Source organism: Carcharhinus amblyrhynchos, chromosome 25 (genome assembly GCF_965287045.1).
Source record: "Carcharhinus amblyrhynchos chromosome 25, sCarAmb.v2.hapA, whole genome shotgun sequence".
Taxonomy (NCBI): Eukaryota; Metazoa; Chordata; class Chondrichthyes; order Carcharhiniformes; family Carcharhinidae; genus Carcharhinus; species Carcharhinus amblyrhynchos.
In genome coordinates, this window is record NC_137348.1 from 23251509 (window position 1) to 23277171 (window position 25663).

General features: G+C 45.5%; 1 protein-coding gene across 7 annotated transcripts in view; it reads right to left on the reverse strand.

Annotated features, from left to right (window-relative positions):
* The window catches only part of rabgap1 (RAB GTPase activating protein 1), a 199773-nt gene extending 174508 nt beyond the window's left edge, over window positions 1-25265 (reverse strand). For 4 of the 7 annotated variants that reach the window (XM_080212509.1, XM_080212504.1, XM_080212506.1 and 1 more), the window contains exons 1-2: window positions 25191-25265; window positions 8419-8576 (exon numbers count right to left, since the gene is read on the reverse strand). The gene's annotated coding sequence lies outside the window, so the exon portion shown is untranslated. The remainder of the gene's footprint in view (window positions 1-8418; window positions 8577-25190) is intronic. The other 3 variants (XM_080212507.1, XM_080212505.1, XM_080212508.1) reach the window with 3 other exon arrangements.
* Window positions 25266-25663: the final 398 nt, after the last annotated feature.

Consider the following 25663-nt stretch of genomic DNA (forward strand, 5'->3'; position numbering starts at 1 on the left):
TCAAAAGTGGGGAAATTTACTTGTACAGTGTTCAGTATCATTTATTATTCCTTAGATGCTGGAAGACATGAATAACATTCAGGCTTTGGCTGATAAATGGTAAGTAACATTTGCACCACACAAGGGTTAATCAATGACCGTTGTCCCAGGATTTCAACAACATTCCCAGCACTCAACCAAAGTTTTCAGGGTCACCACTGATCTAAAAATTAACTGGACCAGCCCTATAAACACTGTGGTTATAGGACGTGTCAAAGACAGAAATCTGTTATTAAGAACGTCACCTCCTGACTCCCAAAAGCCTATCCACCATGAGGTGCAAATCAGAAGTCGGATGGAATACTCTCCACTTGCCCGAGTGTAGCTCTGACAATAATCAAGAAGCTTGAACACCATCCAAGTGGAGCCTTTATGATCAGCACCACAATCACTCACTTTAAATATTCACTCCCCTCACCAGCACGCACAGTGGCAGCATTATGTACCATCTACAAGATGCACTGTGACCGCTCGTGAAACCTCCTTCAAAAGCATCTTCCAAATCCACAATCTCTGCCACTCTAGAAGAATAAGGGCAACAGATTCATGGGAACATTACCAACTCAAATGTTTCCCCAAGTCCCACACCATCTTGACTTGGAACTTGCCATTCCTTCACTATCACTGGGGCAAAATCCTGGAACTCACTCTCTTACAGCACTGGATAGTGCTACACCAAATGGACTGCAGCAGTCCAAAGTGTTGATCCACCAACACCTTTTTGAGGAAAATTAGGTACGAGCAATTCATGCTGGCTTTGCCAGAACAAAATAAATGTCACTGATGAAACTGAACATGATTGGGCCTAAGGCACTTCCCCTGACAAAATGACTACAGTGATGTCCTAGGTCTAAGGCGATCGGCCCCAACAGTAACAAACACCTACCTTTGACTGGCGGAGACAGCTCCACAAATATCTCCACTGTCGATGATGGGAAAGCGTCAGTGAACAAGAAAATACTGAAACATTTGCAACCAATTTCAACCAGAAGTGCCAAGTGGATGATTCATCTCAACCTTCTTCTGAAATCGCCAGCATAACAGACACCATTCTACGTGACATAAAGAAGCAGCTGAAGGCGATGAATACAACAAAGACCATGGGCTCTGACAATATTCCAGCAACAGTACTGACGGCTTGTCCTCAAGAACCTGTTGTGCTCCCAGCCAAGCTAGAACACTGGTATCTACCCAACAATGTGAAAATGTCTTGCATCAATGAGCCCTAGGAATGGGGAGTAAACTTCCCATTCGGCGAAGCCATTTCTAGCACAAAAGGAGATAGTTGTAGTTGTTGGAAATCAATCATCTTAGTCCCAGGACATAATTGCAGGAGTTCCTTGGGTTAGTATCCAAAATCAAATCACTTCAAGCTACTTCAATGACCTTCCCTTCATCATAAAGGTGGGGATGACTGCACCATGTTCAGCATCATTTGTGACTGAAGCAATCTGTGTCATATGCAGCAAGACCAAGACAACATTCAGACTTGGGCTGACAAGTGACAAGTAACATTCAGACCATACAAGTGCCAGACAACGACCATCTCAAACAAGTGAGAATCTAACACTCTCCCTCTGACATTCAATGGCATTACCATCATTGAATCACCCACTTTGACCAGAAACTCAGCTGGACTGGCATAAATACTATGACTACAAGGGCAGGTCTGAGGCTGTGAATTGTGCATCAAATAATTCACTTTCTGACTTCCCAAAGCCTGTCCATCATCTACAAGGCTCAAGTCAGGAGAATGATGGAATATTCCCCGCTTGTCAGGATGAGTGCAGCTCCAACAATGCTCAAGAGGTTTGACGTCTCCAGGGAAAAACAGTCAACTTGGTATCCATTTATTGATATCCTTTCTACAAACATTCACTCCCTCCAACACTCTCACAAGGGTAGCAGTACTGTGCACCATCTACAAGCAGCATTACAGGAACTCACCAAAGTTCCTTCAATAGCACCTTCCAAAAAGCAGCAAAATCACTCTTGATGCAAACTCAAATGCCTATGAACCTGTCTAAATAATAATTCATACAAGGGAAGGCATGTACAATATGCTAATTACCTGTTCCAGAGGAAATGTGCATCTATACTATGAGCATGCCCATCATGTAACTAACTATATTAAGTAACTATATTAATTCAGTTTCTTTGTAGCTCCTTCAAATTTTCCAAAATTTCAAACTGCAAAATGGAGATACAGAAGGAAAGAGATCAGGTTTTGGCTTTTTTAAACTAAGTCCCAAACCAAACAGATATTCAGATAAGTTGATCAGGTTTTATTCATCACACTATGCCTTCTTTCTTCCAAGCAAACAAATTCATGAGATCTTTATGCCATGATCACATTTTTATCTTTATTTGTTATGGTAACTGGTTAGTATCAATTCAAACAAATTGACATTAATTTCAAATAACTGGTCCAATTTTTAAAAATTGTGTTCTCTCCCTCACACACAGTAAAGAAAGGGTGAACAGCAGCTGGCCAAACCCTCATCAACTGCTCCAACCACCATCATTCATCTTTCAAAATTACAGTAGCTATTTTTTAAAAATTGAGTCACTAGTAAAACAGTTTGAAGTATCATAGACAGGATATTCATTTAATTCCACTGGTGTTCATTATAAAGAGGATGGCATGAAGAAAGGGAGGCATTTCCGGTCGTTTATTTTTGCTACACTTCAGAAATTCACAATGTGAAGATGACATAGACATTGCAGCTTGATAAACTTAGAAGTTAAAAACACTTCAACAGAAGATCTTGACATTTGGGAAGTTACAAACTAAATATTGCATCCCTGTTATCTGAAACTGCCCTTGGTACCACAACTCATCACAATCAGCAAAATACTTATCATACCAAAACACCCATCCAATTCTTCGAAACTAACTTCAATAGAAAGATCATGGACAAAACAAGGGTCAGAACAGCAGTTGGGTTCAATGATCCTAGCAACAAGAATGACTACTTTACGTTTAGAGCTCAGGTCTCATGTTTCATGGAAGGAAGTTCATCACCACCAACTATCTAGGTTCTCTCAATCATTCATGTGTTGGAGAGCAACAATTTATCAAATTCCATAGTTGGGTTAGATAGTGGTGGTTGTTGTTTAGCCTATTGCAAATAAATCAGGACTCTGAAAACCAGCTGGTCAACTTCATTCAAGTACAAGCTAAAAATCTATCTACATGTGATTGCCTCACAAATCATGATATCCTTCTGTAACTCTAGGAACATAGTGGTAATGTCACTGTCACTGGATGTCCAGTCATCCAGAAGCACAGAGTAGTGCTCTGAGGACTTGGGTTCAAACCCCACAACAGCAACTGATGAAATTTAAATTCAATTTATAAAAGCTGGAATTAAAAGCTCACCTCAATGATGGAGACCAAGAAACCATTGTTGACTGCTGCAAAAACCCATCTGGCTCACTAATGCCCTTTTAAGGAAGAAAATCTGCCATCCTGGTCTGACCTAAATGTGACTTAACTACCTTCTGCAAGCCACTCAGTTCAAGGGCAATTAGGGACAGGCAACAAATCAGCATTGCCTGCAACATCCACAACCCATGAAAGAATAAATAAAAGTACCTCATAGTCCAATACTAAATCAGTTCATTATAACTTTTTAAAGTAGGGCTGCAACAGATGAACATTTTTTTTGTTCATTCTCGAGCTTTGACATGGACTCAACAAGACTTGACAATGGACATAATGCAAAATGTTTACCATTATTTTTCCCTGAGCTTAATGAACTGTAGCAATCATCAGGACAGAACAATGCAAAAAAGTAAAATGACATTCAAATAGAAATAGCAATCAAATTTCCAATTTTTCTAAATTTACATGCGCATAATTTAGTATGATTTCCAAAACAGTGATTTGTTACAAAGGCAGTAAATTCCAAAGAACTGTGCAACATATTGAACACTGGACGCAATCCCTCTCAAATCTATTGAAATCTATTATAGCTAACAACTCAATTTGTTCATAATATTCCAGGATGGATCTGTGAGGCAAGAACCCAATTGTCGCCTTTTACAGCGGCATCCTGGACCTGCCTCAAATCTTTGGTAAGATCTGATTAGAGACCAATAAGGTTTTGTTTGAAGTAGACTAAATTTGAGATTCCAGACACTTGCTGAGAGAATAAAGCCACATCATTCCACATGTTTTGAACAGAGAATTCTTTATAAAACAAGGTCAAAAAGATAAAACATTTTACACTAACTGTCTTATACTCAAACATTCAGGGTTAATATCAGGTATATGTGAAATAACAGGCATACTGTGGTCCAACACACCATACTGTGTAATACATAGAAAATACGAACAAATAGATATCTCGGATTTCTCAGCAATCCTGCCAGCCATCAGTAAACACAAAAAACCAATCTCACTGAAACTCTCTCTCAAAAGATACTCCAAACTTTTCACCTTCCAAGATTAAGCCTTTGAATTCCCTTAAAGACACTCCAACAGAGTGTCTAAATGACTGCATACCTTCCCAGATTTCAACCTTGTCTCCCAAAATTAAGTCTGCAGTCCAACCTCTATTTACTGCTGCAATTTCAGCTCTTAATGAATGTAGCTGACTACATTCATTAAGCTGGGACAGCCTCTTGATTTCTCCAAGCTCCAATCTTTCCAGCTGCACCAATCTATAAATGGCTCCCAAGGTTTCTTCTGAACCCTAACCAGCACAGAGTCAGTAATCTTCTATCACCTTCTCAGTTTCTTAGGACTTCTCCTGAGCCCCAACTACATAAAGCCATCAAATGGCTGTTTGGGCTTCTCCTAACCCCCAACTACAGAGACAGCTAACAACAATACTTTTGGTGGCGGAAGCCTGCTAACAGCGCCACATTTTCCCTGTGGCAGGACATACTCCCCCCGACAAACACACAGATAAACTGAAACCCTAGAACTTTGTTAAGCTCCACATATCTCCAGGACAACCTGACTTTCTGGGGATTACTGAACACTTTTACAAACATTTGCCCATCCTTACAAATTAGGGACAGAAGTAGGCCATTTAGCCTCTTGAACCTGTTTTGCCATTCAATAATATAATAGCTGATCTGACTGGGACCTCATCTCCAATTTCCTGTCTATCCCAAAACCTTTGACTCCATTATCAATTAAGAATCTAACAGCCTTAAAAAACACAATGACCTTGCCTCCACCATCCACCAGGGAAGAGGGTTCCAAAGACTCTCAACCCTCAAAAGAATTTCTCCTCACGTCCACCTTAAATGGGAGTATTTTTAAACTGCCTAAATCAAGTCTTTCCCACAAGTGAAACCATCCATTCAGCATCTACCCTGTCAAGTCCCCTCAGGATCTTTTTTTCAATAACATCACCTCTTGATCTTCTAAACTCCAGTGGAACAGGCCCAGCCTGTTCAACCTTTCCTCATGAGATATACTGCACCCAATCCGCAGTTTATAATAATTGTAGCTTTAACTCACAAAGCAAAATCATTTTCTGTGCTGCATTTCTTTGCAAGCAGCGCAAACATCTCTACTTCAAGTATACAGCTAAGTAAGCTCACCTGCTGTTTTATCATCTTACTTCCCAGGATTTTGATCTAGCAATGGGGAAGGAACAACAATATCACTCCAAAACAATGATGTGGAGATGCCTGCATTGGACTGGGGTGGGGACAGTAAGAAGTCTCACAACACCAGGCTAAAGTCCAGCAGGTTTATTTGGTATCACGAGCTTTTGGAGTATGGCCACTCACCTGATGAAGGAGCAGCGCTCCGAAAGCTCATGATACCAAATAAATCAGATTTATTTAACCTGGTATTGTGAGGCTTCTTACTGATTTCAAAAGAAGATGTAATATGGCTTGAAGAGAAACTTGCAGGTCATGGCACTCCCATGTATCTGCTGCCCTTGTTCTTCTTGGTGATCAGAGGTCATAAGTTTGCATGGTGCTGTTGAAAGAGCCTTGATGAGTTGCTGCAGTGCAACTAGTAAATTGTATACACTGTTGCCACTGTGGAGGACGTGAATGTTTAAGGGGTGTCAATCAAGCAGGCTACTTTGTTTTGGAGTTTAAGTACTGTTGGGAGCAGCACACGTCCGTACAACTGGAGAATATTCCATCACACTCCAGACTTGTGCTGTGTTGATAATGGACAAGTTTTGGCGAAACCAGGAGTTAAATTACTCTCCATAGAATACCTGCTATTGGAGCCACAGAATTTATACTGGTCCTGTTTCTGGTCAAAGATAACCCCCAGGATAATGACTGTGGGCAATTCAGCAATGATGATGCCATTGAATGTCAAGCGGAGATCATTGGATTCTCTCTTGTTGATGATGGGCATTGTCTGTCACTTAAGTGGCAGTAAAATTTGCACTACATTTCTGTCCAAGTCTGAATGTTGTCCAGGTTTTGCTGTACATGTCCATGGACTACTTCTGCGTCTGAAGACTTGTGAACGGCGCTGAACATTATGCAATCAGCGAACATCCCCACTTCTGACTTTACGATGGAGGGAAGATCATTGAAGCAGCTGAAGATGATTGGACCTTGGACACTGCATTAACAAACTCCTGCAAAAATGTCCCAGAACCAAGTTGATTGACCTCCAGCAACTATCTTCCTTTGTGCTAGGTATTACTCCAGCCAGTACATAGTTATCCCTTTGATTCCCACTGACTTCAGTTTGGCTAGGGCTCCTTGATGTCACGTTCAGTCAAAGGCTGCCTTGTCAAGGCAAATACTCTCACCTCACCGCTGGAATTCAGCTGCTTTGTCCATGTCTGGAACAAGGTTGTAACGAGGTCAGGAGCTAAGTAGTTCTCACAGAACTCAAAACTGAGCATCAGAGACCAATCTTCTCACAATTAAAAACTACCTCTATTACAATGAACCATGAATTAGGTATTCCCAACAACATTAATAATAGATGCTTTTACCTTGTACCCTCTTGAAGCAACTCCCATTTCACCTCATACCGTTTGTTTCTCATTGACATACTGTCCCTTGGCAATATCAGAAGGCATGTTGAGATTCCACAGTAATGTTGAAGTTAGCCAATTCTACCACACGACCACCTCTCTCGACCCTCCATTCACTCTGTAGTTCAGACTACTTCTTTGACATTCGAACCCAGCTAAACCAAAATTTACACTAATTAATCATCATTTGACCAGTGTTGGACCACATATTATCTCCTTCACAAAGGTTTCTTATTTCACCTCCATTGTCTCATTCTGCACCTGTTCAGCTTATCTGTAGCTGAAACTCTGTCATGTTTCATTATCCCCAGTCTCAATCAGCCCAAAGTCTCTTGGTCAGCCTGCCATCTGCATAATGGTTAACACTGCTGCCTCAGTGCCAGCGACCGAGATTCAATTCCCAGCTTGGGTGACTGTGCTGAGTTTGCACTTTCTCCCCATGTCTGAGTGGGTTTCTTCTGGGTACAGTTTCCTCCTACAGTCTGAAAGACATGCTGGTTAATTGCACTGGCCACGCTACATTCTTCTTCAGTGAAGTAAAGTTTATTTATTAGTCACAAGTAAGGCTTACATTAACACTGAAACAAAATTACTGTGAAATTTCCCTAGTTGCCACACTGGTGCCTTTCAAGTCAATGCGCCTAACCAGTACCTCTTTCAGGCTGTGGGAAGAAACCAGAGCACCCGGAGGAAACCCACCCAGGCATATGGAGAAGGTGCAAATTCCACACAGACAATGACCCAAGCCAGGAATCGAACCTGGCTCCCTGACGTTGTGAGGCAGCTGTGCTAACCACTGTGGCACCCAGGGTACCTGAGCAGGTGATGGAGTGTGGCGACTAGGGGATTTTCACAGTAACATCATTGCAGTGTTAATGTAAGCCTACTTGTGACACCAATAAACAAATTTCAATTTAAACCATCTTTAACCCTCCATAAAGTGTCATGCAGACCCCCAGAAGATTCTAGGTTTGACCCCTATCCTGCATGGAATTTACAAGGGGTGATGTGGAATTGGTTTTTGAGCTCATCCAGAACCCTGCTGCATATACTTAACTAACACTAATTCCCATTCATACACCCCCCATCCTAACCTTGCTCGCTGATCTAGATTGTCTCTTGATCCATTAACACCTTGATTTTTCAGTTCAAATCCATGTATTCAAATCATGCCATGGTCTCATTCCTCTCTATTTGTAACCTCCCCTATCCTACAATCCTGCAAGAATTATGTTCTTTCAACTCTTCTGCATTCCCCATTTCCTTTACCCCAAAATTGGCATAAATACACTTTGTCATCCAAGTCCTTTCTGGAATTTCCTTACTCAAATCCATTCTCCTCCATCATTCCTTTAAAATTTTTGCATAAAACTTGACGACACATTTGATTACCTACCCTATTGTCTTCTCCTTTTGTTCAGCGCCAATTATTGGTCCTGTAAAGTTCCATGGGAGTCTAACACTTGGCATCAAACTGAATTCTTCAATCTACCTTCATTTCAGTTTAATAGGAATACTGCTGGCCGTAATCTCTAATTTTTAAAATGGTCACACCTGGGAGAGAAACATAAATGTATGGCAGACAAGTTAAGAGCGTCGCTTGGAGAATTACAGTAAAATTTACTGGTCAGCATTAGAATCCCTACAGTACAGAAGGCGGCCATTCCGCTCATTGAGTCTGTACTGACCATAATTTCACCCAGGCCCTATTCCCATAACCTCACATATTTACCTTGCTAATCTCCCAACACTCGGGTCAATTGACTTAGCCCGCACATCGTTGGGACTGTGGGAGAAATCCGGAACACCCAGGGGAAACCCACCGACACAGGGAGAAAGTGCAAACTCCATTACATGGTTGCACCATTCAGCTCCAGGGCCAAGATTAGTAACTTCAGTACAAATGCTATTCTTCAGACATTACCTGTCACCTTTATTTACAGCTCTATCAACTGCAACTTCAGTGCTTTCTTATGTCTTTCCAATCACGCTCGGAGTATCGTAAGGTACAAGACAGAGACATGTAGACCCATGGAAATTCCAGGTTCGATCCCTGCCCTATGTAGAATTTCACAGGAAGAAGTCTCACAACAACAGGTTTAAGTCCAACCAGTTTATTTGATAGTAATCCCACAAGTTTTCGGAAACGGTGTTCCTTCATCAGGTGTGTGGAAGGTTCTGGTCAGAGAAAGGCATATAAAGACACACAACTGTAAAATAAACTGGTTAGACTTAAACCTAGTGTTGTGAGACTTCTTACTGTGTTTATCCCAGTCCAACGCTGGCATCTCTACATCTATGTGGAATCTGCCAGTGATGGCTGGTTTTGATGCATCAACTTTCAGGAAGTATGAAAAAAAATCAATGGCTCAGGATCCATTTCTGAACACTATCATGCAACTTTATTCAAAGAAACATCGTGTGAAATATCATGAACAGGACTGAGCTCCACTGTCCCTGATTGCATAAAGGGTCTCACTTTACCAGCAAAAATTAAAATTGGAGGGACAAAGCAAAGCACAACAAATTTCAAAACTTTGAAACTCATTGTTTCAATGAAGTAATTGGTATAATGTTTTGGAATTTTAATTTCTAACCATAAATCAAGGGTGCAATTGTACTAACACTGTAAAATCAGTTTCTAATTTACCTAATTTAGGTATATAAGATGCTAAAAGGATTGATAGGGTAGACGTAGAGAGGATGGTTTCCCTTTCTAGGCATTCCAGGACAAGAGGCCATTGTTTTCGGCTAGGGCTGACAGACTTAAAACAGAAATGAGGAGGACGAACTTCATTGAAAGGGTCGCAAATTTGTGGAATTCTCTACCCTAGAGTTCAGTGGATGCTGGAACACTAAATAAATTCTAGAGATAGATAAATTTTTAATCAGTAGAAGGATGAAGAATTCTGGAGAGCGGGCAAGAAAGTGGCGATGAGGCCGAGATGAGATTAGCCATGATCATATTGAATGGCGGAGCATTCAAGAATTGCCTACTTCTGCTCCTTGTTATGTAACACAAAAGTGACAGTACAACTTCAGAAATATTCAGGGCCAACTTCAAAGCATTAGTACAAGTCATACTCAGAGGCTGCCTCATACCAGTTCAGCTTGTAATCACAGAGATTAAGTCCAGGGCAGTATTAAGCACTATTTCAAAAATAAACATAATCAAGCTATACCTCCAAAGAACTTCAAATGTAAACCGGATCTTTAATTTTTTGAGGAGGCAGACTTCCCCAGGTGAGCTAGGTCCCTTCCTTCACTGCTTCCCTTCTGCCTTTTTCAGGAGCCATGCATCAAAGTACTTGTGCATAACAATTACACGGTGTCACAGTGGTTCGTACTGTTGCTTCACAGCACCAGGGACCTGGGTTCGATTCCCAGCTTGGGTCACACTCTGTGTGGAGTCTGCATGTTTTCCCAGCGTCTGCATAAGTTTCCTCGGGTGCTCCAGTTTCCTCCCACAGTCCAAAAGATGTGCTGCTGAGGTGCACTGGCCATGCTAAATTCTTCCTCAGTGTACCTGAACAAACGCCGGAGTGTGGTAACTAGGGAATTTTCACAGTAACTTCATTGCAGTGTTAATGTAAGCCTACTTGTGAGACTAATAAACTTTAAAAACCAAGTTGCAAAGAATTCATATTTAATTCTATCAAAGATAATTATCTGGAAGACTGATATTAATTTACTGTGATCACAACTGTGGCTGATTTGGTAGCATCCTCACCTCCAAGTCAGAAGGTTGTGAGTTAAAGTCCCATCTCAGAACATGAGCACAAAAATCTAGGTCAATGCAACAGTGCAGTGCAGTGCTCCGGGCAGTGCCACACTGGTGGATGTGTTGCCTTTCAGATGAAATGCTAAACTAAGATTCTGACTGCTCTTTCAGGTGCATGTAGAATACTATTTCAAAAAAAACAGCAGGAAAAGTTACCCCAGCATTCCAACTAATATTTTTAATCCTCAAACTGATTATATAGTCATTATCTAACTGAAGTTTGTGGGAGCGTGCCATCCTCAAATTGTCTGGTATGTCTCTTACAACAGTGTCTACTCTTCAAAAAAACTTCTTTGGCTGCCACGCACTGTGGGGCATCCTAAGGTTGTGAAAGGCACTTCCTAAACTAGTCTTTCAAAATAAATCAAAACAAAATAGTCATTCACAATAGAACTAGCACAATTCTATTTCTGCAATTGAATGGGAATCTTAATTTTCTTCTTCATACTTTATGAAATATTTTGCTTGGCTTTAATTACTTTTGTCAAACGTTGAAAAGATATTCAAGAGACTGATTTAGATTTCAATGGTTTTGAAAATGATCAAATTTACAGATGGCTAATGTTATGTCTCTCTCTTGATGGAGCAAAGACCAGAAAGTAAAATTTTAAGTACAAAAATATGCCAGTGTAAGAATGTGTTGCTGCTTTGGGATACCGGTTGCATAATGGCAGAATAAAAATCCAGTAATAGAATGTAATCATTAGTAAAAACATGGGAATCATAAGACCCAAATCATTAACCCTTCCTTCCTCTCTTTCTGTAGATGCTACCCGAGCTGAATTTTTGCAGTATTTTCCAATTTTATTTCTGATTTCTCGCATTTACAGTACTTTGGATATGTATATCAGGCCTGTTTGCATTACTAGATGGAGCTGAAAAAGACAAGTGACCAAGACTTAGGGAGTTCGCAGCTTGCAAATGTAGCTGCTGAAGGTTTTGAAGGAAGTGGGAAGGAGGAGGCTTGCACTCTAGACCACACACTGTACTGTCATTGCAAAATACAAATAGGTTGCTAGCCAAATGAGTGAAAGCAGGCCAAACCATTGCTCATCAACATCCTCATTAGCTTGAGGTACACAATAAAAGCGCCGCTTCAATCAAATGGATACATTAACTGGGGTTTCATATACTTGCTCTCTTGCACAAAATTTAAATAGTTTGCAATTCAAATTATTTGTTTGATCACAACTTTGGTCACTGCCTGCTTAACCCACCCAAAATTTCCATACCTAGCTACGGCACTTACCCAATCTGGAATTACCAGATTTCAATCAAGCAGTAATTGGGGCTCAAGAGCCCTACAACTGATTCATACTCTGAAGCTTGGGTTCCTATTTATTTACCCCATCCAAGAAAGTCTCTGTGTGGGGACAATGGGTGAGAACAGGATCAACAAGGGCTGTAATGCCCACCACAGCTGACATACACAGTAAGAGAGAGACGCTACGACAATGGATGAATGGACATCACTCGACAATCATCAGGCAAGACTGTTCCCTTCCTGTTGGCGAACACTTCAGCGGTCACGGGCATTCAGCCTCTGACCTTTGGGTAAGCATTCTCCAAGGCGACCTGCACGACACACGACAGCGCAGAGTCGCTGAGCAGAGACTGATAGCCAAGTTCCGCGCACATGAGGACGGTCTCAACAGGGATCTTGGGTTCATGTCGCACTATCTGTAACCCCCGTGACTTGCCTGGGTTTGCAAAACCTCACTTACTGTACTGTCTGGAGACAGTACACATCTCTTTAACCTGTGATAAATTAGGCTTGTACTCGTTAGAGTTTAGAAGAATGAGGGGAGATCTCATTGAGACGTATAAGATGATGAATGGGATGGATAGGATAGAGGTGGAGAGACTCTTCCCGCTCAGAAAGGATAGTAGGACTAGGGGGCACAGACTCAAGATAAAGGGGGGGCGGTTTAGAACGGAGTTGAGGAGAAACTTCTTCACTCAAAGGGTGGTGAATCTCTGGAATTCTCTGCCCGTTGAAGTGGTGGAGGCTACCTCGCTAAATATTTTTAAGACGCGGGTTGATGGGTTTTTGATAAGAGAGGGAATTAAGGGTTATGGGGAGAGGGTGGGAATGTGGAACTGAGCCACGACAGATCAGCCATGATCTTACTGAATGGCGGGGCAGGCTCGAAGGGCTAGATGGCCTACTCCTGCTCCTATTTCTTATGTTCTTATGTGATCAGTGCTCCTTCCACTCACACTGTCGGCCACTTCAGGACTTGAACAGCAGGTTAGGTGTAAAGATTTGCATTCTAATCAGTAATCTGTAAACTGTCTGTGCTTTATGTGCTCTGTCTGAGGCCAGAACTCCATTCACCTGACGAAGGGACAAACCCCGAAAGCTTGTGAGTTTACTATCAAATAAATCGGTTAGACTAAAACCTGGTGTTGTCAGACTTTTTACTGTGTATACACAGTAAGAATCAGAATCCTGAGTGAGGTACTGCAGTGATGTTGGTACCCATAAAGCAGAACACCAAGAGTGAAAGCACGTTTATCAGAAAGCAAACAAAAACAATCTGTGCGCATTCAAGGTTGTCTGGATTTCTGGTTTGTATTAAGTTTTTATTCACAAACATTTCACAGGTTTTCAAATACATACCAATAGATTTGAGTAATACTATCCAATTCACCAATTAAAAGGGGAAGGTTGAAGACTGGATTACAGCGGACCTGAAATCTATAACAATCTTGCCATATTTACAAACAAAGTAACTATTTTTGATGTAAAATGAAGGTGGTAATTCCCCCTTCATTAAACATAACAATTTCAGGTTTGATAGACAGCAATAACAAATACGCTTTAAAAAAAGTAACAATGTCATTTGGCCAGATTATGTTCCTGTAATCAGCTGAGAAAGAGGCCTCCAAGCATAAGCTGGCATTTGAAAAACTGGATAGACACATTAGCATCAATGCCTAACAATCATCAGCAGGGATAAAGAATTTTTAACATCCCAAAGCATTTTGCAGATACTTATGTAGAGTACTTATTGAAAAAGCATCATTATTGTACCCAATTTGAACACAAACAGCAATGAGATTTGGGTAATAACATCATTCATGTTAATCATATATAGATATTGGCTGGGGCACCGGGAAGAACGTCCCAACTTTTCTTCAAAAGTGTCGTAGGGATCCTTGTCACCCGGCTAAGGAGACAGGCAAGATCTAGAATTAATACCCAAATATCTACACCTCCAACAGATTAGAGCTTCCTTATTGCCGCACTGAAGTGTCACCGTGAAACAGGTGAAGTTTCTAGAGTAGGTTTTGAACCAACAGCCTTCTAAGTCCAAGACAAGCCTCCTACCACTGAGCCATGGTGATGCACCCATACATATATATGTCAAGAAAATCAAATAAATATTGTTCTATATAAGATGGTAACTTTAAGCTATATTTATTTTATTCATTAGTCACAAGTAAGCTTACATTCACACTGCAATGAAATTACTGTGAAACTCTCCTTGTGGCCGCACTCCAGCATCTGTTCAGGCACACTGAGGGAGAATTTAGCATGGCCAATGCATCTAACCTGCACATCTCTGGACTGACAGGGGAAACTGAAGCACATGGAGGAAACCCACGCTGACACGGGGAGAATGTGCAAACTCTACGCACACAGTGGCCCAAGCCTGGAATCGAGCATGGGTCCCTGGCGTTCTGAGGCAACAGCGCTAACCATTGCGCCACTATGCCACCTCAAAACTAATGCACCAAGAGAGAAAATAGGCTGCACAATCAGGTGGATGTAGCTGTTACTTAGGGGTTTTAACTATAAGGTTCATGGTGGGAGATATAGGAGGGATGTCCAAGGTAGATTCTTTACTCACAGCAGTTGGGGTGTGGAATGCACTGCCTGCTGTGATAGTGGAGTCGGATACTTTAGGAACTTTCAAGTGGTTATTGGGTAGGCACATGGAACACACCAGAATGATAGAACATAAGAACATAAGAAATAGGAGCAGGAGTAGGCCATCTAGCCCTTCGAGCCTGCCCCGCCATTCAATAAGATCATGGCTGATCTGTCGCTGCTCAGTTCCACTTTCCCGCTTTCTCCCCATAACCCTTAATCCCCTCTCTTATCAAAAACCCATCAACCCGCGTCTTAAAAATATTTAGCGAGGCAGCCTCCACCACTTCAACGGGCAGAGAATTCCAGAGATTCACCACCCTTTCAGTGAAGAAGTTCCTCCTCAACTCCGTTCTAAACCACCCCCCTTTTATCTTGAGGCTGTGCCCCCTAGTCCTACTGTCTTTTTTGAGCAGGAAGAGTCTCTCCACCTCTATCTTGTCCATCCCATTCATCATCTTATACGTCTCAATGAGATCTCCCCTCATTCTTCTAAACTCTAACGAGTACAAGCCCAGTTTATTCAGCCTCTCCTCATAGCTCAACCCCCTCAACTCCGGTATCAGCCTAGTAAACCTCCTCTGCACTCCCTCCAAGGCCAAAATATCTTTGTGCAGGTGCAGCGCCCAAAACTGCACACAGTACTCCAGCTGCGGCCTCACCAATGCCCTATACAGCTGCAGCAAGACCTCCCTACTTTTATATTCAATCCCCCTCGCTATGAAGGCCAGCATCCCATTTGCCTTCCTGACCACCTGCTGCACCTGCAAGCTGGGTTTTTGCGACTCATGCACAAGGACCCCGAGGTCCCTCTGCACCGTCGCCTGCTGCAGTTTTTCGCCACGTAAGTAATAGTCCTTCCTACCACTCTTCCTACCAAAGTGGACCACCTCACACTTGCCAACATTAAATTCCATTTGCCATTTCCTGGCCCATTCGCCCAGCCTATCTAGATCCTTCTGCAGACTCTCCACACCCTCCGCACAATTTGCCGTTCCCCCAATCTTGGTGTCATCAGCAAATTTCGACACCATACACTCGGTTCCCTCCTCCAGATCATCTATATAAATGGTAAAAAGCTGAGGCCCCAGCACCGACCCCTGGGGCACTCCACTAGTCAACATCCGCCAATCCGAATAGCACCCATTGACCCCCACTCTCTGCCTCCTATTTGACAACCAATCCTCTATCCACGCTAACACCCTACCCCCAACTCCATGTCCCTCAACCTTCTGCAATAACCTCTTGTGAGGTACTTTGTCAAACGCCTTCTGAAAATCTAGAAAGACCACATCCACCGGCTCTCCTCTATCCACCGCCCTAGACACATCCTCATAGAACTCCAGTAAATTTGTCAGACACGACATAGGGCGTGGGATAGCTTGATCTGGGGTTTGGACATAGCTCGGCACAACAGAGGGCTGAAGGGCCTGTACTGTTCTATGTTCTAAAAGAGGACAGGAAATGCAAATAACCTGAGTTTGATGGAGAAAATATAAACCTTCATTCCCCACTCCAACGAATAATAAAAATGAATTTAACCAATTAAAAAATCTACCAATCACAACCAAAAATACACTTTCCAAAACTGTACTATTCAATTTCTTTCAATATTGTTATTAATATGACTTCACTTATATTGTAAAATGTATTAACCAGTTCTGCATGCTCTAAATTGCACTTTACAGGAAACGAAGTTTTTCAACTAAGCAATTTTCTTCATCCACACAAACCATACATTTTTATGAAGCGCAATCATTGATTGTACAAATCACCATTTCTTTTAAATTTAGTTACATGTTAAATGCTCTTTTACTGCTTCATAACAGAAACACGTTGTCTGAAAGAGCATTAAGTAACCTACTGCAATGTATATTCAACAGAAGGCAGCACCCAGTAAATAAGATAGTGAGGAAGTTCATCTGCTGATTCTCCATCTCCCATTTTAAGCTATTGGTACTGATGGTACTTTGGTACTTCTTTCAACAGAGCGACTGAAACCAGAGATTCCTGTGTGAAGACTGAGGTAAACATTCATGCTTCCAAATTAAAGGGTAGTATTTTGGAACATTAAAATTTTACATTTTTGGATCAAAGTACTTTTACCTCTTAAACAAACATTAATATGATTCTCATCCTGCTATTCGTATCATATAAGCAAGAAGCAGACTCATGATCAGACATCAATGCCTGATTCAGCTCCCCTGCTCCCCCCCCCCCCCCAAAGTAATACTTTACAATCATCAATATTGATTGAGAATTCTTTATAATTAGATAAAATCAACCTCTGGCTAATTCTCCCTAATGTCATGGTAAGCTAGCGTCAAGTTGCCAAATTCCAACAAGAATTGCAACTGTGCTGCAAATACAATATCTTGTTCATGGGTCATGTTAATTATTTTGAGGTAATATTTAGTTCAGGGAAGATTACTATTGTAGAGGTAATTAAAACATTGGGCCTTAGTGACTGTCAGAATACCTAAAGAGATGGTAGTTTAGAAGGTTATCCATGTTTGTTTATTAATAGAGTCAGAATGGAAGAGACAAAACTATAAAATATCAGGTGGGTTTACTTAGTTGGAGAAACTCTAGCTCAGGAAAAAGTAAGTTTGGGAATACCCCAGAGCAGGCTACATTGTCATGGATAGGTGGAACATAGGAAGGCTCTCTGGTTTCAACTTATCTAGGTGTTCACTGGGAGAGGTTTTTAGTGTAATTTGAACATGTGATTTGCAGCTTACAGACAATTAGACAGACCTACACTGTTAACCAAGTAAGACACTAACTTCATCACTGACCACATGGAAGGCAGGTAAGACCTCTTTCTCAGTTTAAATCTAGTGAGAAACAGAAACTGAAAGCTTGCCTAGTCTGAAGCTGCAGAATCTACAGATTCTCCCAACAGATTAGCTTGGAAGTGGCACAGTGGTTACCACCGCTGCCTCACATTGCCAGGGCCCCAGGTTCAATTCAGGCCTCAAGTGACTGCATGGAGTTGGCATATTCTCCTTGTTTGTGTGGCTTTCCTCCGGGTACTCTGGTTTCCTCCCACACTCCAAAGATGTGCAGGTGAGGTGGATTGGCCGTGCTAAATTGCCATAATGTCCCAGGACATGTGGGTTAGGGAGAAGCAGAGGGGCAAATACATGCAGTTATGGTGATAAGGCCTGGATAGGATGCTCAGTTGGAGAGTTTGTGCAGACACAATGGGCGGAATAGCCTTCTTCTGCACTATACACCGACGCTATAATTAAGAAGGCCCACCAACGTCTCTACTTTCTGAGGAGGCTAAGGAAATTTGGTATGTCCGCTACAACCCCCACCAACTTTTACAGATGCACCATTCTTTCTGGTTGTATCACAGCTTAATTTGGCTCCTGCTCTATCCAAGGCAACAAGAAACTACAAAGGGTTGTGAACATAATGGTTAGCACTGCTGCTTCACAGTGCCAGGGACTCAGGTTCAATTCCTGTCTTGGGTCACTGTCTGTGTGGAGTTTGCATATTCTACCCATGTCTGCGTGGGTTTCCTCCGGGTGCTCCATTTTCCTCCCACATTCTGAAAGACATGCTGGTTAGGTGTATTGACCCAAACAGGCACCGGACTATGGCGACTAGGAGAATTTCACAGTAACTTCATTTCAGTGTTAATGTAAGGCTTACATTAAGCCTTACCTGTAACTAATAAATAAACAACAACTTCAACATAGCCCAGTCCACCATGCAAACCAGCCTCCCATCCATTGATTCTGTCTACACGTCTCAGAGAAACAGCCAGCATAATCACAAGTCCCAAACACCCTGGACATTCTCGCTTCCATCTTCTTCCATTAGGAAAAAGATACAAAAGTCTGAGGTCACATACCAACCGACTCAAGAAAAGCTTCTTCCCTGCTGCCATCAGACTTTTAATTGGATCTACCTTGTATTAAGTTGATCTTTCTCTACACTCTAGCTATGACTATAACACTACATTCTGCACTCTCTTCTTTCCTTCTCTATGTACAGTATGCTTTGTCTGTATAGGGCACAAGAAACAATACTTTTCACTGTATATTAATATATGTGACAATAATAAAATCAAATCAATGCAGGGATTCTACGAAATACTGGAAAAGTAACCAGAACATGGAACTGAGGCCCCCACAATTAAGAAGTGGTACAGTTTACCTTTGAGATTACCTGGAAGAGAGGAGAAATCTCTTCCAGATTTATGGGTGGTCTCTACAGAAGTACATAACTTTCAGATTTATTATACCTTATAAGCAAATTTTGGAGGGGGTTAAAGGAAGTAAAAAATACCTAATTGTATAACAAAAAGGTTTATAATTATATATTATCAGTTAATAGCATTTGTTGTATTTAATTCTTTTGTATACAATGGTTTGTTTTTTTTTTAAAAATGTGAAATCCTGTGGCATTGTTGCATTGGTTAAAACGCGATATTCAGGTTTCATTTGAAATGTTTGTGGTCACTAACCAGATCTTAGCAGCTAACAAAAGAAATTAAATCAACCCAATATTTTATGAAAACATGCCTGACAAAATATGTTCTGCATTTCAGTGGCTTTTGGTATGTAGATTCCTTCTGTACACATCCATCCGAAGGCAATTCAGAGTTTACGTGAGGAAACACTTTTCCCCCATCTGCATTAAACATTTTACAGATGTCACCTCTTGATTTCTGATTTTTATTTTAGTGATGTATCTGTAAAATCTGATCTCCTAACTGAGAGGAAAAAGACTCAAATTTCCTGCAACTCCCTTACCAAAATCAGGTCTTTAGATACACTCCCATTCAAAATGTCAGTACTTTGACAATGATTTCAGTTGTTTTATTAACAAACTGGATACACTGCATACAATGATCATGCAATCTGTGCAACAAATAGAATTGTAAAATTAAATTACAGAACCAAGTATCAGACAGACTTTAAAGACGTGCTTCATGTTACAATGGTGATGTTATTTATTAAACACTAAAGCCCAGAAAAATATTGCGTCTTAAAGGGTACAGAAAAGATTTATCAGGATGTTGCCTGGTATGGAGAGCATTCACTATGAGGAAAGGCTGGAGAAACTTAATTTGTTCTCACTGGAACAACAGAGGTTGAGGGATGACCTGATAGAAGTCTACAAGATTATGAGAGGCATGGACAGAGTGGATAGTTAGAAGCTTTTTCCCAGGGTGGAAGAATCAATTACTAGGGGGCACAGGTTTAAGGTGCGAAAGGCAAGGTTTAAAGGAGATTTTTTTTTTACACAAAGTAGTGGGTGCCTGGAACTCGTTGCCTGGGGAGGTAGTGGAAGTGGATTTGGTAGTCACTTTTAAGGGGCGTCTTGACAAATACATGAATAGGATGGGAATAGAGAGATATGGTCCCGAAAGAGTAGGGGGTTTTAGTTCAGTCGGGCAGCATAGTCGGTGCAGACTTGGAGGGCTGAAGGGCCTGTTCCTGTGCTGTAATTTTCTTTGTTCTTAATTATGTCATAACCTAGCTTGTCATTACTTCAAACATGCCTTTTCACTTTCTTGCTCGTATTCAAAATAAAAACTGATTTCTCCAAACTTAAGCTGGCTTAATGGGAAAATCATCCTTCTCCTGTCTTTGAAGCAACAAGCTTTAAAAATAAACAACCACCCTGGAAAAAAATATTGAAATAATAAAAGCAGACTTTAAATAAAAGGTCCTTAACTAATCACACTCAAAAATGACTAGATGGACTTACAACCCAGAACTCCTGGCAATAAATCAATAGCTACCACTTAAAACAAAATTTCCATCAACATTAACACAATTTTCATTACCAGCTGTCTGTCTCCCACCTTATAAAGCAGGCACCCAGTACAGCTTAGTGAGGGGGCACTTCAGATGCTCTATACAGAGTCCACTTTGGGAACAGATTGAAATTCTCACTCTATATATTTACCACCCAATGCAAAATACATGGTTTTAGGCATTTTCTGTAGGTTTGATCAAAAAATATAAGTTGAGAAATATAAATAAGACATTCAAATACGACACAGGTATCAAATAAGATTTAAATTATTTGGTTTCAATCAAAAATACTGAAACATAAGTAACAATGCCCACAATGGTAATGTAATTTTAAGTTCCAGACTAGTCAGTTGTTATTATGAAAGAAACAACAACTTAAACAGTTACATGGTCTTGCAATTTTACCCATAAACTTAATTCAACAACTGACTGATTTAACTAGGAAGACAGCACCCTCAGACTGCGAATAGTGGCACCTCACATTGTACATATAAAGCTATGGTATCCGGTCACCCAGCACTCTCGGGTAAAATAAAATTTGCCCTTTAACTGTACTGGCTAATTTCAGCTACATGTTTAATTTACTATAATTGTTATTCCAAAGCATGGAATGACTAGCATGCTTTTAACATACAATATGAAAACTGATCCAAATGCTGACCCCTTACATCATTGCCAGCCAATAGAAAAGAACCATGAAAACAAAACAGTGATGCGGAACAGAACCAAAAAATACAGACCCTGAAAAATCAGCACGAAACATCTCTGAAACCAACAGCCAACAAAGACAGCTAGAAACCAAATTAGCAAGCAACTAAATCAATTTTTCCCTGAAATATCCATGTCCTGCCTATAAGAGATTGACAGCAAAGCAAGCCGGGAGCTGTAGTCCTGTTACATTCCACACATTCATAACCAAATTAGACACTTGCCCAGAATTGGACTGGATTAAGTAGGCCAGAAAAAGATAAATAGCTCTGACTTGCTCATACAACCAGAAAAGAAAAGCATTGTGCATCTTAAATTCACCCTCACAATTGTTTTAAATGCTTACATTATTTAAATATTTCAAAAAGGTGAAAGGTTATAATAGGGGAAGATGTTATTTTTTCCTGAGAACATGATGAAAGAGGAAGAAAGAGAGCATGGGGAAGAAAGCAGGATGGCAGAGATGGTATGAAGTTAATACAGTAAATGTCCAAAGAGACTTGGGGGCTCAGGCGCATAGATCTTTAAAATGCAACAAACAGGTGTAGAAAATAATCAATAAGGCTAATGGAATGCTGGCCTTTATATTTAGAGAACTGGAATGTTTGGATGGAGAGGTTTTGCTGCATCTATGCAAAGCCGTGGTGAGACCCCTCTTAGCATACTGTAAGCTGATGGGCACCATACCTTAGGAAGAATATACTGGCCTTGGAGGAAGTGTAACGTAGGTTTACAAGAGTGATACCTGGACTTCAGGGTTTGATTATGAGAGATTATACAAATTACATTCAATTCTTCTAGAATTTAGCAGGTTATGGGGTGATAGTATCTTGAAGATTTTGATTCAATCACAAAAAGACAGCACAGATAAAGATAAACTATTTGCACTGCTTGGAGATTCTAGGAGCATAGCCTAAACATTACAGACAGACTGATCAGGATCGATGTTGGGAAGCACTTTCACACACAAACTTTGAAACTCTCTTCCACAAATGGCAATTAATGTATTAAGGGATATGGGCCAAAGGTGGGTACATGGAGTCAAGTATAGAGGAGTCACGATCTCATTAAATGATGGCACAGGCTCGATGAGCTGAATGGCCTACTCCTGTTCCTATGCAGAGGCTCTGGGGTGAAGGAGTGGTGTGGGGGTGACGGGGGGGGCACAGGAGGGCAAGGGGGGAGGAGGGGGGCACGGGAGGGCAAGGGAGCTGCGGGAGGGCAAGGGGAGGGGGGGTGCGGGAGGGCAAGGGGGGCGCGGGAGGGCAAGGGGGGCGCGGGAGGGCAAGGGGGGCGCGGGAGGGCAAGGGGGGCGCGGGAGGGCAAGGGGGGCGCGGGAGGGCAAGGGGGCGCGGGAGGGCAAGGGGGCGCGGGAAGGCAAGGGGGCGCGGGAGGGCAAGGGGGCGCGGGAGGGCAAGGGGGCGCGGGAGGGCAAGGGGGCGCGGGAGGGCAGGGCGCGGGAGGGCAGGGCGCGGGAGGGCAGGGCGCGGGAGGGCAGGGCGCGGGAGGGCAGGGCGCGGGAGGGCAGGGCGCGGGAGGGCAAGGCGCGGGAGGGCAAGGCGCGGGCGCGGGAGGGCAAGGCGAGGAGGCGGGAGGGCAAGGCGAGGAGGCGGGAGGGCAAGGCGAGGAGGCGGGAGGGCAAGGCGAGGAGGCGGGAGGGCAAGGCGAGGAGGCGGGAGGGCAAGGCGAGGAGGCGGGAGGGCAAGGCGAGGAGGCGGGAGGGCAAGGCGCGGGCGCGGGAGGGCAAGGCGCGGGAGGGCAAGGCGCGGGCGCGGGAGGGCAAGGCGCGGGCGCGGGAGGGCAAGGCGCGGGCGCGGGAGGGCAAGGCGCGGGCGCGGGAGGGCAAGGCGCGGGAGGGCAAGGCGCGGGAGGGCGAGGCGCGGGCGCGGGAGGGCGAGGAGGCGGGCGCGGGAGGGCGAGGAGGCGGGCGCGGGAGGGCGAGGAGGCGGGCGCGGGAGGGCGAGGAGGCGGGCGCGGGAGGGCGAGGAGGCGGGCGCGGGAGGGCGAGGAGGCGGGCGCGGGAGGGCGAGGAGGCGGGCGCGGGAGGGCGAGGAGGCGGGCGCGGGAGGGCGAGGAGGCGGGCGCGGGAGGGCGAGGAGGCGGGCGCGGGAGGGCGAGGAGGCGGGCGCGGGAGGGCGAGGAGGCGGGCGCGGGAGGGCGAGGAGGCGGGCGCGGGAGGGCGAGGAGGCGGGCGCGGGAGGGCGAGGAGGCGGGCGCGGGAGGGCGAGGAGGCGGGCGCGGGAGGGCGAGGAGGCGGGCGCGGGAGGGCGAGGAGGCGGGCGCGGGAGGGCGAGGAGGCGGGCGCGGGAGGGCGAGGAGGCGGGCACGGGAGGGCGAGGAGGCGGGCACGGGAGGGCGAGGAGGCGGGCACGGGAGGGCGAGGAGGCGGGCACGGGAGGGCGAGGAGGCGGGCACGGGAGGGCGAGGAGGCGGGCACGGGAGGGCGAGGAGGCGGGCACGGGAGGGCGAGGAGGCGGGCACGGGAGGGCGAGGAGGCGGGCACGGGAGGGCGAGGAGGCGGGCACGGGAGGGCGAGGAGGCGGGCACGGGAGGGCGAGGAGGCGGGCACGGGAGGGCGAGGAGGCGGGCACGGGAGGGCGAGGAGGCGGGCACGGGAGGGCGAGGAGGCGGGCACGGGAGGGCGAGGAGGCGGGCACGGGAGGGCGAGGAGGCGGGCACGGGAGGGCGAGGAGGCGGGCACGGGAGGGCGAGGAGGCGGGCACGGGAGGGCGAGGAGGCGGGCACGGGAGGGCGAGGAGGCGGGCACGGGAGGGCAAGGCGAGGAGGCGGGCACGGGAGGGCAAGGCGAGGAGGCGGGCACGGGAGGGCAAGGCGAGGAGGCGGGCACGGGAGGGCAAGGCGAGGAGGCGGGCACGGGAGGGCAAGGCGAGGAGGCGGGCACGGGAGGGCAAGGCGAGGAGGCGGGCACGGGAGGGCAAGGCGAGGAGGCGGGCACGGGAGGGCAAGGCGAGGAGGCGGGCACGGGAGGGCAAGGCGAGGAGGCGGGCACGGGAGGGCAAGGCGAGGAGGCGGGCACGGGAGGGCAAGGCGAGGAGGCGGGCACGGGAGGGCAAGGCGAGGAGGCGGGCACGGGAGGGCAAGGCGAGGAGGCGGGCACGGGAGGGCAAGGCGAGGAGGCGGGCACGGGAGGGCAAGGCGAGGAGGCGGGCACGGGAGGGCAAGGCGAGGAGGCGGGCACGGGAGGGCAAGGCGAGGAGGCGGGCACGGGAGGGCAAGGCGAGGAGGCGGGCACGGGAGGGCAAGGCGAGGAGGCGGGCACGGGAGGGCAAGGCGAGGAGGCGGGCACGGGAGGGCAAGGCGAGGAGGCGGGCACGGGAGGGCAAGGCGAGGAGGCGGGCACGGGAGGGCAAGGCGAGGAGGCGGGCACGGGAGGGCAAGGCGAGGAGGCGGGCACGGGAGGGCAAGGCGAGGAGGCGGGCACGGGAGGGCAAGGCGAGGAGGCGGGCACGGGAGGGCAAGGCGAGGAGGCGGGCACGGGAGGGCAAGGCGAGGAGGCGGGCACGGGAGGGCAAGGCGAGGAGGCAGGCACGGGAGGGCAAGGCGAGGAGGCGGGCACGGGAGGGCAAGGCGAGGAGGCGGGCACGGGAGGGCAAGGCGAGGAGGCGGGCACGGGAGGGCAAGGCGAGGAGGCGGGCACGAGGAGGGAGGCACGGGAGGGCAGGGGGAGGAGGGGGGCATTTTGAGAGTGCGTACACAGTGCTGGGCCGAGGTGATGTTGTCGGGTAACTCGGGCTCTGCTCCCCGGTATGCTCCACGACCCCCTCCAGCAGCAGGCAGGCAGTAGCCAACTCCCGAGCCTCGGCCGAGCACCGGTGCGAGGCTGGACGGAGCTGCCAGGGCCTCGATCCGCATGAGCGGAGAAACGGACCGATGCGGGGATCCCTGTGAAGGGATTTTTCCTCCCTCGCTTTGCCGCCATACCGGCCCCAGTGTCGGGGCTCCGAGCTTGCAGCCAGGGCTTCGCTGTGGAAAAAGTAAACAAGCGGCGGAGCTTCTCTTACCCGCTGCAGCTTCCCGGCAACGTCATTCACACCCCTCCAGGCCCCCCCGCCACTGCGCCTGCGCCCACTTCCAACCCTTTCCCGACACTGCGCCTGCGCATACCACCAGTACTGCGCCTGCGCCCGTGCCCGCCACCAATCCTTCCCCGCCACTGCGCCTGCGTCCGCCATCAACACTTCCCTGCCACTGCGCCTGCGCACATCACAGAGCAGTTCCCCGGCACTGCGCCTGCGCCTACCACCAGACTACCTTCCGGTCGTGCGCATGAGCCAAAGCATTGCGTACATTTTAAGGATGATAATCTTATTTTCAGTTTGGATTTGAAGGGACGCTGATTTGATTTGATTATTTTATGTTGGCCTTGCTTTCTCCATGTAGAGATGGGAGGCTTGGACTTGGAAAACGTTTTATTCCATTATCTTTTTATCCTGCTTTCCATGTTTTTTTACCACTATCTGCCAATCCACGACAG